Here is a 12,742-nt window from a genome sequence, read left to right as displayed (position 1 = left end):
AAAGAAAACACAAGACGAAATGTTAGATGAAACTTTTAAGAATCAGTAGCGTAAAAAAAATTAACAAAACCAAAGTCTGACAGAAAAAAACACTTCCAGTACCAAATTGACTGGTGTTTCTTTTCTAAAAAAAAAAGCAGATGAGCTGGAAATGTCAGAAAGTTGAGAATTGCACATATCTCGGCGCGGCGATTTCTTGCCTTTACAAACATTTATCAACTGGATGTTTCAAGCGTCACTATAAACTGCACGTGCCTATGGCCAATCCCATCACAAAATGCACATCTGCGTGAGGCAGAAAGGCACGTGCCGATACTACCGCCGCTAGAGCCGCGTCTATACGAGATGTGTATCAACGCATACCATTTGCCTCGCAATACATCCCTCATCCTTTTCCCCTGCGTGTCCGCAGTCACGTCTGCTCTCCCCAGCCGACGGATCCCGGGCGTCCGGCGATATATCGGTCGTGCGCTCTTTGTTGGCTGGCCCGCATTGCCAATGAACCACCCGCACGGCCCAGTCCCGGCAACAACGTCAAGACCACGAGGGGTGAAGCCCTACGGCCCCTTTTTCTCTCGGTATTTCCAGTCAAGTGATTGTGATAAGTTCTATTTTATTTCAGGGATGGTTTTCAGGCTTGTTTTAACTCTGTCTTATCTAGGCCAATGAAAAGACTCAAGAGTCTGCCACGTACCCCCTTCTAGATGCCTACTCCTCTTCTAGACGGTGTTGTTGTGCAGACGGACCTGCTGAGTCAAACAGTTCTCTTGGCTGCGCTCATATCACAAGAAGCTGCTTGTTTCTGTATTCATGACTCTCTGGTTTCACTGCACCGGAAGTGTAATAGTGTTCCGGGGGAGAAACAAGGCTTTGACCATATTCCACCCATGTGAAGTGCAAAATTTTGTGAGTCTTTCTGGCGATATGCCTGCAAAAAAAAAAAAAAAAATCTCCGGCCATCTCCACTAACGTGAAATATGGAGAGGGGTGAAACTTGCAGTGTATAAGTGTATTCCTGGCGCCTTGGCGTTTCTGATAAGGTACGTTGTTGGGCTAGTTGGTCTATCATACTTAAGGAATGTACAGCGCACAAGAAGACGAAGGACAGAAATGATGCACAAGAACGAAGAACTAGAGCTTTGTCATTGTGCATCCTTTCCGTCCTTCGTCTTCTTGTGCACTATACAACCCTATAATCTGACGTTTTTGCCAATGGAGATGAAACCGTTGGGGGGGGGGGGGCGGTAGAGTTATACAGCTTTGCTGTTAAAGTCTCTTGTCTTTGAAGCACGAAGCTGTCTAGCGCGAGGCCTAAACCAGTGTCGCGGCGTATTTCAAGACGATAGTCTTTCTTGGGCTATAAACTCAGAAATTTTGGTCTGTCTGTATGTATGTGTGTCTGTCTGTGACTCGATTCAGCCGGCCGGCCAAAGTGAAACAGAAGCTGCGCAATAGTATTATATACCCACAGCCAAAACTAAACGCCTAAGGCCGGTGTAAATCTTTATACTTGCCAACATTGTTGAAGAAGAACAAGACATTACGCAAACATACGACAGAAAATCAAAACATAAGTGATCTTTGCACTGTTCCTTTGTTAAAAATTTATTTTATTCTTGGCTTTTGCCAAACGAAACACTACATCAACTGCAGAAAACTGCCGCCTGCTGTTTCCCGCGCTACTTAAGCTCCTGGCGGCATTTGAGAAATCATACAGCAATAGCAACGAAATGTTCCACTAGATAGATTCCGCGTTCCGCTTGGAACGCTCGTGGAGTAGGGCAACGTGGCTTTATAAACGTTATAGTGGGGGGCCTTGATTCACGCGCTCCTCCGCCGTTTGGCCGGCAGTACGGGTATCGGGGCACCCGACTTGGAACAGTGGAACGCAGTATATTTAAATTGACTTGAGCAAACCTGTAGCGTGTTACCTTGGGAGGAATGAGACGACAGGAACAGCATGTGAGGTGAGCGGGAAAGAAAAGGGAGGCATTTACTTGGCAGAGGCACCGGTCGACTAGTTTTTTCGTCGAAATTTGCAACGAAAGGAGCAGATACGTGGAAATTTTTTAGTACGCGTGAGGAAGCGCTCCAGCGCAGAGCGTAAAAGAGTGTCCCGGTGTTTTCTTAGCACGCGTTACGTTCTAGTGCGAGGTGTAAACGAGTTCTCCGGTGTTTTAGTACAGTGCCTACATGAGTCGAAGGACTATTACGATGGCGACGACGACGACAGGAGACGCCAAGAGCCCCAGCCTATAACGGGGTTCACCCCTAAAAAAATGCCGTTATTTCACAAGCGTGCAAGCGCGCCCGTGTGTGTGTGTGTGTGCGTGTTTATATAGGCGCTGCTGTGTTATAAAGTGCCACGGATCACTCACACTTGCGCACTGTCTCAAACCCCAAAAATAATCTGGGCTAGAAATTCGGCAGCGCGCGTCGACTTTCAGAAGGCGAGAGTACTCTTAGGCTTCACATGGTCATGATCGCGTAATTATTTGCCGATGCCACTGGCTATTGTTACAATTGGTTCTTTCTGGCACAACAGAATTGTTTGGAGTCCTATGAAGTCAGCATGTACCATTTATTCGGCCATCCATAGATCTAAGGAGCACAACCTTTCAAATGTTGAAGTCTTTTCAATATCGATCAAAAGTTCAAGTTCCATCCAAGTGTGCACTTCGGGTGGGGCGCGATGCATTCGTTACCCCCCGAGTGTCTCGTACTGCCTTTCACAGCTTCATTAAAACAGTTCTCCATTTATCTCACGCCCATTCCAGCCGAGCGGGTCACCTGACATCAGAATATTTAGAATATGGATAAGTGTGAATTAGGGTCTCACTCCGGATGGCCGATCTATAGCGAGCGACTCTTTGTGGACTCTTTTTCGCTCCTACCCACAATTTTGTTTCGAGGAATGGAATCCCAAATTTAACACCTACACGTCCCTCACTATGCGTGATTCCAGGGTTAACAACACAGATAATAGCAGAGTAGAGAAATTTTCTGTTGCTTCCAATGAATGGAATCGTTACAAAGGACGGCTGCATGGTCGAACTGGATATACTTCCTGTCGCAATATTTGGGGAAGGAGCCTATAGTATTGGATGCTATCGGAAATTAAGTCATGGGCATACACCCCTGACACGGTGGACACATCTTAGTTACACTATATAAAACACGCAGTATAGACTATGGCAAGGTAGGCGGTAAGCGACCAAGTGACAGCGGAAGTTCGAATCAACAGCGGACTGGCCCTCCGCGATGTCGCCTATTAAAACTACAGTAAAAGCTCGTTAATTAGAACTTGAAGGGCACAGTGAAATTGTTCGAATTAAGTGGAGTTCGAGTTAGCGGGCGGGCGCTAAAATGAATGGAAATATTGTGCCACACCGAACGAGCAGAACACAAAGAAGCAACCTCTAGACTCTTTATCGCGAATTAGGCGCTACTACGCGTATGTGGCAGGTTATTTAAATAATGCTTCGTAACTAGCAATGGCATTCACCGCAGCACTGGCGCCCTCTGTAGAAGCGAAATAAACGGTTGGAGGAGCATAGCGCGAGCGCCGCGCTGTTGGTTTTCTGTTTCGTTGTTTTGCATCTCTAGTCAATTTGGTTTGGTTTCGATTTGCAACACATTGTAATCACTCCAGGCCGACTTCTTCAGCGAGGAGCGATGGAAACCAGGGGATCCCAGTTCGAATTAGCCGTTCTGGATACCGACGCGTTCGAATTAACGGGAGTTTCCCCGATTGAAATATACAGGGCTGTGCCGATCCGAGGGCGTAAGTTCGAATAACCCGAAAGTTCGAATTAATGGAGATCGAATTAGCGAGTCTTTACAGAATTACAAACCTGAAGCTTCCCCGCCGCGCGGGAAACGCTACATTGGAATTTTCACTATGGTGGCTGAATGGGCTGGAGGACATCTCTCAACCGCACGTTGCACCGAACTAAGCGCCGAGGAGTGTGCGGGTGATGTCGCGTCCTTTCAAAGCCGCAAATGCCCATGGAGGCATTGCGGAAACAATTCATGCGGGTGGACCGCCGCACAGGGAGTCTTTGTCGTTAGTATTCACAACACTTCCGGCAGCGCGCCGCCGCGACTCTGTGGTCGACCAGACAAGCAGCGCATGGGTGCACTAGTTGGGACAGAATTGCAAAAGAAACTGGAGGAGCGGATGAACGCAGGGCTTGGTAAATTGGGACATTCGCTTTGACCGGAATGTAACTAAATAGAGACGCTGATTCGAAGCGCCTCTATTGGGCTATAAATATTGAGCCATTATAAATTGGAGGGACATAATCGAACTTTCGAGATCTAAAACAACTTTCACAATAGAGACTACGAACGTGGTTGTAAAGGGGGTAAAAGACCACGTAGGCTGCGGTATGTCATAACACAAACTGTGCGCGTCTCGTGATTTCATGCGGTCACACTAAGATACCTGAAAACCCGGTTATAAACGAATGGCCAGCGCACCTATGCGTGCCAAGATGCCTGGCGACAGCAGCGGCTATCAGGCAACCCCAATTAAAAGGTAAGATTTTTCGTAAGTTACATTTTGTAGGGTTTTTACCTCAAGTCTTACCTTAAATTTAGACAAAATTTAGACAAAATTTAAAAAAAAGACAAAATTCACTCTTATCACAGCTCACATACGCAGCGCAGTAAAGTCCACATGCAGACTGGAGCTTAAAAGTGTCCGCATTCTGATTCCTTTGCAATAAAGCGTCCGTTATGCGTCTTTTTCTTGTCTTCCGTTCAATTTCTGTACGCCGTTTTTTCGCCATTATTAAGAGTCAACTGGCCCGCCTTCACGCCTTAGGCCATTAAGGAGAAATGTGTGTACGTTCGTGTACAAACATTTAAAGGACGGCGAACACCTTTATGGGAACTAATATATCAGCAACAAGCCATGCGCTTGGATTCCGGTTGTTGCATTACGTGTTGAAGAAGGAATCGCCCCGAAAACAAAGCTTCGCAGTAAAGTATCGTACCCAGCGTAAGTGAAAATCAACTCCCTAAAATGAAAACAAATGAAAAATCACGCAGCCCCTCTGTCTAAAGACGACGATGGTTGAACGCGAAGATTTCTTGTGATGGATTCTTTGGTTGTATGGCCAATCCCACAATGGGAGTATGTGCTAATCTAGAGATACGCATCACTTTTCTATAATACCCACAGCAACTCTCAGGTGTGCACTCCGTAGGCCTAACGTTCAGGTTTGGTGTCTACCGCGCGAATCTATACCTGCTGCTTGGAGTTTGCTTCGACCATGCCGAAATGGAGCAATCGGATAGAGACGCCGGCTTCATATCGCGAGGTACCCAAGTCCACGGGGTGCGCTTTTTTCTTTCTCTTCACCCACGAACATTCGTTAGCATCGTCAGAAAAAGTTGGTTTTCCTGCTGGGCGTATAGGCTTACGACGGCATCAGTGAGAACACTAAAGCTTCGCTTTAAAATAACAGTGCGGGTCGCCTCCCTCCTTTTTGCACATCATCCCATAAAACGCTGCTGTCAGCGCAGTTTTGATAGATTTCTTTGCGTATGGGCAAGGTTTGTATTATTGCAGTGGGGTGTCTACTTATTAGATTTTCTGAAAGTAAATTTTGTTTCCCCTCTTACTGTTTGGCGTAAAGCCCAGCGATGTTCCCTGGTTGAGGGGCATATAATAATGGAAAGGTAAAAATGGTGACCAGAAAAATGCGACATTTGTGATACTACCCGCCGGAAGGTAATAAGAACTTCAAAAAATCGTGGAAAGAAGGTAACCAAGGAAACAGGTATGGTCAACCGATGTTATGCATTCAACCATGGTTGCCCACGCACAATGAAAAACGAACGTCGTCCACGCTGTCAAGGTACATAACCGGAAATGATACTTGCGCCTAAAATTTTTGTAATCTGTAGTGCTTCGTTTATGTTTCACTCCAGGACAAGCTACCCATGAAAAAACATTCTAGAAACGTCAAACATGCTAGAAACGTCAAGAACTGAGAGCATTGAAAGAGTCACAGGTCTCGATGACACGAGGGAGCACATGTCTCTCTGAAATCGAGCCAATTTTGGTAGCAGTAAAAGTTGTATCTAAGCTGAATTACACAAGCTTCCAATTCTATCGATTCGCACCAGGCAAGATATCTTTTAAAAATCGTGATCGCAGCTAGACTGTATAGCCTTTTCAACAGTATGTATTAATCAATGTTTAATCAAACCAACTTAGCGCATTTAAATGACACGTAGAAAGTAAGCTCATCTTTATTGTTACAACAAACGACAAAAATTTGTCATTTTTTGGCCTGTATAATGCACGGCATTTGAAACAATAGGCTGGTTTTGTGGAAAAAAAAAACACGTGGATATATACACTCTCCGATTCTTTTTTTATTTTGGTCAACAGATTAAAAAACGTCTGGAACAAAGCCAGACAGCCCATTTGATTCCACGCAATGAACAATATTTATTACTGAATATTTCCCAGCTACATTCCTTATTTCATTAGATGGTGCTGTCTAACATAATCCTTTCATGTTAATCCGGCTATAACTTCACAACTTGATGTTCTCCGTGAAATCGCAAGTAGTTTATCTACTATTTATGGCTTCACCATGCACGTGAGCGTGTACGGTTGAACATACATTTGCTACGAACAACCCGTCCTCAGCGGCAGCAAGCTTGACATGAAATCAGCCTAAACTGAGATGCAACCTTGTGGCAGACGACAACGTTTACAGTATAAAGCACGGGGTGCAATGTGTAGTGTGATATTGTAACCTAGACCAGTCGGCCAACATGCATGATTATTGAAATTGATCCTAGAAGCCGTATTATGAATTTGGTTAGACCTGTTTTTAATATTTTGGCAATCGACAGATTGTAACGCAACGCAGTAACATCAAGGAAAGATGTCCGCGCGGGACAAGAGCTAACTTCAAATAAGTGGTTTTAACAAGGATGTGGCGTATATACAATAATATAGGTGGCAACAGGCTGCAAAAAACAAAAAACTAAAAAAAAAATCTTGCCTTGCGCCGCCAACTCAAACTAACCTAGCTACTACCTCGACAGTCACAGACGCCGTTTTCTGAATGGGTGATGAGCCAACACGCCCAAACCTACACCTTTTTGTGAACCAACAGGGCGCGATTGAGTGAGCAACATCCCTTTGTTTTGGAATAGAAAGCCCTACCATTAGTGTAACTGACCACTTCAGCGTTAATTAAAGGCTCTCTCTCTCTCTCTCTCTCTCTCTCTCTCTCTCTCTCTCTCTCTCTCTCTCTCTCTCTCTCTCTCTCTCTCTCTCTCTCTCACTCTCTCTCTCTCTCTCTCTCTCTCATTTTATACTTTGCTCCCTCAACAAACATGCCTTGATTGAGAGCAGATTTTTTGTTTTGGCAAAAATGTCTCGCTTCTTCACCGCATAGATCGCTAAGGGTCCAGATAAGGAAAATGTAACCGCTGACTTTGCACGCAAGAAAAGCTTTCCTCTATATTATTTCTGTCCCTATTTCGCCTTTTGCCGAGGATAATACCCCACCGGAAAAGTCACCACTGAATGCCAGGAATTACGTTCTTTCATGATACTCGGCCTGCCTGAATCGCGCATAACTCGTTGCGAGTGGCCAACGCATCCGTTCTTTGCCCCCTCCGCGGCACGGCTGTCATTCGCTGGCCCTGATCGTTCGGCGGGGCCCTCTGGTCGTAATTCGGGGTCCAGACGGGCCGGCTGCTAATGAATTGGCTCGTCTAATGTTCCTCTCAGCCCTCCTTTGCAGCGAGGGAAGTCGCTGGCTTGCTCGTACTCCCTTTGTCCGTCCACGGAATGCCCCTGCGTCATCGCTTTCACTTTTGGTTCCCGACGGGGAAAACTGGCACGGAGAAATTAGCTCTGAGGATGCTGCTTTCTACAATATTGACTTTTCGGGACGTTTCTTTCTTTCGCAAGAAAAGTGAATGACCAAATAAAGACGGCGACAGTGGCAGGCAGTTGACTGTAGCGGTCAGGATTTGTGAGATCGTCTTTCTTGTTTTTGTGGCGATGGGTCAACGAGGATTATTAAGTATATTTCTTAAAGAAAACAAGCACAAGGAAAACCAGAAAGGCTGTGCCGTTTTCCAGTCCAAATGCTGTTTGGAGGTGCCTGACATTGAAGTCAAGAGTAGGTATTTTGTCTTGTACTCCTCGTTCTCTCTAGATGTGTATACATCTGTATCACGGAACAGCATTTCACATACTATAGATACGCAGAGTAAGATACGGAAAACTGCTAGTGGGTGAAAGTAACTGGGGCACTTAAGCGTGGTAATGTTGTTTGGACGCGAAAGCCTAGTTATTGTCAGACTTCTTTATTTCTAAACCAGATTTCTGTCCTTTTCTTCTTCTTCTTAGTCTTTGACGAGAATTACTCCGACATGGAGAATGGACGCTCTTCACGCTGCAGCTTTCTTCCGATCAGTGCGCATGCGCCATCACGCGTACCTGTCATGCTGCTCACGTCGGGCTTATTCTTGTTCTACTTTTGTAGGTTTCCGGGTTAGTGCGGTGGTTACAGCACTTGCTGCTGCTCTGGCCACCAGGGCTCAAGTACCACACAAACGCAACTCATTTTCTCTTTAAAGCGGCCGCCATTTTGGTACCATCGGTGTTTTCTTCGGCAATGACAGCAACAAGGGTCACTTTTCACGTTTTATGAGACACCTAAGCATTTCGCCTCAAAAACAGATCACGAATGGCCGCGTACTTGTCTAGCATCACGGTGTCGACGCTTGAGTATACCACGCCCTTGGCTCCAGATTATACAACATATAAGGCAGCATCGGTAGAACCCACAAGCCGCTGAACAAATTTTTCCTGAATAAATATTTCTTTAAACACATTTTGACGTTTATGACTACATGCTTGACTCTACTAGGTTTTTCTCTTTGCATCGGGCGCATCCGTTCATCCTACATGCCCCGTCGTACTGTTGAGCCAGCCATGGTTCTTCACACTAACAGTCCTCACATAGACGTACTACTCCGCACCATCGACTCGCGTGTTTATCCTCCACTCCTCCGTATTAGCCTATATAAATGTTTTATTTTCCTTACTGTCGACTTCGCAGAATGCAACAAAAGACTTTCTAAGTTTCTTGAAGGACATAAGCTTGTACGAACGACTGTAGTACCCAAAAAAGAACTAAAGTGCGTGCGCGTCCCCGCTTCTATCCCGTCATACTCTGCTGCCCTTCCACTCCCTGTAAACCCGTTACCCAATGCCGAATATCAAATCTGGCTCTACGCCTGGATAACATTCAGTCATCTCCGCTCGTTTATCTTCACCCCCTTCCAATGTTTCATAATGCGGAGCAACTTTGTAATGACAGTAGATAGTTGACTCCTAACTTAAAGGAGTGATGATGATGATAACGATGATGATGATGGTGGTGGTGTGGTGGTGGTGGTTTGGCGGCGCGATGATTATAGTTATGAAGACGACGACGAGTCGGGGCGTGCGTGTGTACGTGGTGTCGAGGACGGCAGGGTCGCAGCTCAGCGTCACACAGTACGAGCGTACGTGGCGGGCTTTTAGTTCCGAACTACCCGTGCTGGACTGGCGCACCACGCAGCTGGTTTTTTCATTTCTCTCGTTTTTCGTAGCCAGCGCCAAGGCACCGGCTGAAAGCACCAACGAAGGGGCGCTACAGGGCCCCTCGCCCAGACGGAAGGTACGATTGCACACGACCGCGAAACAGGGGTGTGTTGGTTTCGGATGTAGACAGACGAAAGTCTGGGACATCTGAAGGAAGCTTGTTGGGTGGCGTCTTGGGGTAAATGGGCTTTAGGTGGTCTAACAAGATGACGTCTTGGCGGTCATTCAATAGGACGGGGGCAGACTTCGGCGTTTCGGTGAGTACACGGTAGGGCCCATCGTAGGAGGGTGTAATGGGCGCCTTTACAGCGTCTCGCCTGAGGAAAGCGTGGTTTGAAGACGCAAGGTCAGGATGCACAAAGATGCTCCGGTCGGAAGATCGAGGCGGGACCGGGCGAAGGTTCTGAATGCAGTCCCGCAGGTATTGCAAGTACTGCATCGGCTGGGACGTGGAGGCCGAAGGGACGAAGAACTATTAAGGAAGCCGAGACCACGACGAAAGACGGCACGCAGGCCAAGAAGCACTATAGCAAGGTGATCCACCGAGCACTCTCGATCCAGGCGCGCAGTGAGGGCAGTCTTGAGCTGGCGATGGAGCCGCCCAACGATGCCGCTAGCACAGGGATGGTATGTTGTTGAGGAACGTAAAGATAGTACATTAAAATTGCCTGCTTCGATCTTTAGCAATAATGCCGGGCACCCGAAGCGGCAAACGCATGTTGGAACGAAGTCTTTGGCGACAGTTTCTGCAGTGATGCCCGCAATGGGCACGGCTTCGGGCAAATGAGTGCAGTGGTCAAACATAGTCATAATGTACCGACAGTCATGAGAGGGGGGAAGTGGTCCAACCAAAACAAGATGTACGTTGTCAAAGTGGCAGATAGGTGACAATAAAGCCTGTGTGGGACTATTCCTGTGGCTGACGCATCGCTTTGGCCGTCTGACAAGAGAGCCATGAGCGGGCCCAGTGGCGGACACCAGTGTTAATGCTCGCCCAGACTCACCGGTGTGTAACAAGGCGTTGAGTGGCTGGGATGCTGGGGTGGAATATATTGGGAAGCGATTGAAAAACAGCACGACGAAAGGCAGCCGGAACGAAGGGGCCAGGTGCAGCCGCTGATATTTCGCACCCCAGTGAGTCAGACACCAGCGGATGACCATGAGTTGAAGACGGAGCGAACCGTTGTGGTACGCAGCGCTTACAGCTCCGGGCCTTCCACCTTCGCCTGGGCTAGACAGTTCCACTCCACGGGAGATGCGGGAGTGCCGACGGAGGTAATGCGCGGAATCGCGTCAGCTGCCTCGGTATGGTTACCTTTGATACGTGGGATATCTGTTGTGGATTCATATATATAGGCGAGTTGACGAAGTTCTCGTGCGACGTACTTGAAGGAGTTCGTACAAAAGACGTACACCAGGCGCCTATGGTCTGTCAGAGCGTGAAACGAATGACTCTACACAAAGGGCTGGAAGTGCTGGATGATGGAGTAAATGGCGGGCAGATAGCGACCAAAAACACTGTAGGGAGTCTAGGCATGTTGAGGCTTCTGAGAAAAGAAACCCACCGGGTGCCACTCGGAATCAATCTTCTGCTGTATAACAGCGGCTATTGCAACGCTGGAGGCATCCACCATGACACGAGTGTTCACGTCGGTTCTCGGGTTAATGACAAGCACTGAATCGGCGACGGCTTGTCTAACAGCGTTGAAAGCAGCATTAGCTTCGGGAGACCAGGAAATCGAAAATGAAGAGCTCTTGGTTGTGCGAACAAACTCAGTCAGTGGATTCAGAAGTTCGGCGCAGTGGGGTATGAAGCTTCGCGAGAAATTTACTAGGCCCAGGCACTCACGAAGCAGGGGGAAGGGGGGGTGGGGGGCTGGTGGTTACTGGAAAGTCCATCACGGCCTGAATGCGAGACTGTAAACGGCGAATTCCCTGCGCCGAGATGTGGTGGCCCAGAAACTCTATCTCGGGAGGCGTGAAGACGCATTTCTGTGCGCTGACAACCTGACAACCTGAAAACCTAGCCTGACCTGGCCTGACAACCTGACCCGCTAGTGGCCACATAGGCGGCAGTCACCGCTTTTGTTGGGGACAATATGCAGTGGAGAAGCCTGGTTGATGGGCGATGGGCTGATAATGTCGAGTTTCAGCATGTGGTTGAATTCACTTCTAGCAGTCGCCAGGCGTTCAAAAAAGAGGCGGCGTGGACTAGCTGCGGCCACCGGACCACGCGTGACGATGTGTTGAGTAACGCTATGCTTGGGTGGCTGCTTTAAATTGGAGGGCTTCGTAACCTCAGAAAAGTTTTCTGGGAGTCTTAAGTACGGGGGGTGGGATCAGCGTGCGGATTCCAGTGGGAGCGAAAACAGACAGTACACCCAGAATAGGAGCGCCTTGCTATCCATAAGGCGATGGTGACGCATGCTGACGGTAAGGTCAATGTGGGTCAGGAAGTAGGAGCCGAGAATGGGATGGTTGACATCGGCTACTATGAAGACCCACCGGAACGTGGCCGAAACCGAGGCCGAGTGCGAGGGACCGCAGACCATACGTTGCGATAGCGGTAGAGTTTGCTGCACGGAGCATAGGCACAGGCGGCTCAGAAGCGCGGTCACCCTTGATGGCCGGGAGTACACTGACCTCAGCACTTGTGTGTATACCAGAAACCGCAAACCGAAAATGCAATCCATTGCCAGAAAAAGACGGCCAGGTTGTAAGGCGAGTTCATATGCCGCCGTCAGTGATCTCACGTGGCATCTCCCTTCCTGCTGCATGGGGAAATGCAGCGACGGCTAAAAAATTACGCCCACCTCCCCTCGCGGGAACCCTGGTGTGATGCGACGCTGAGGAGGGTTCAAGCGCAAGCGGAGAGCAACCGTCAACGGAAAGGCAGCCGGAGAGTGGCACACCGGTCATATGCGCAGCGCGCCCGAAGGAGAGGAGACCGCGGAGAGAGTGCCGCGGCTATGACGCAACACAATCCAACACAATCCACTTTAATCCAATCCAATCCAATGCCCCTCGCGAGAGTGTGTTCGCTATCGGAGAGGAGAGGGGGAGAGTGGCTGCGGACAACAACGGACGCACGCGGACAACAACGGA

This window comes from Haemaphysalis longicornis, unplaced genomic scaffold, assembly GCF_048455015.1.
Source record: "Haemaphysalis longicornis isolate Haplotype H1 unplaced genomic scaffold, Haemaphysalis longicornis Haplotype H1 scaffold_7, whole genome shotgun sequence".
Classification (NCBI taxonomy): Eukaryota; Metazoa; Arthropoda; class Arachnida; order Ixodida; family Ixodidae; genus Haemaphysalis; species Haemaphysalis longicornis.
The sequence above is the reverse complement of the archived record's forward strand: the minus strand, read 5'-3'. Positions refer to the sequence as shown.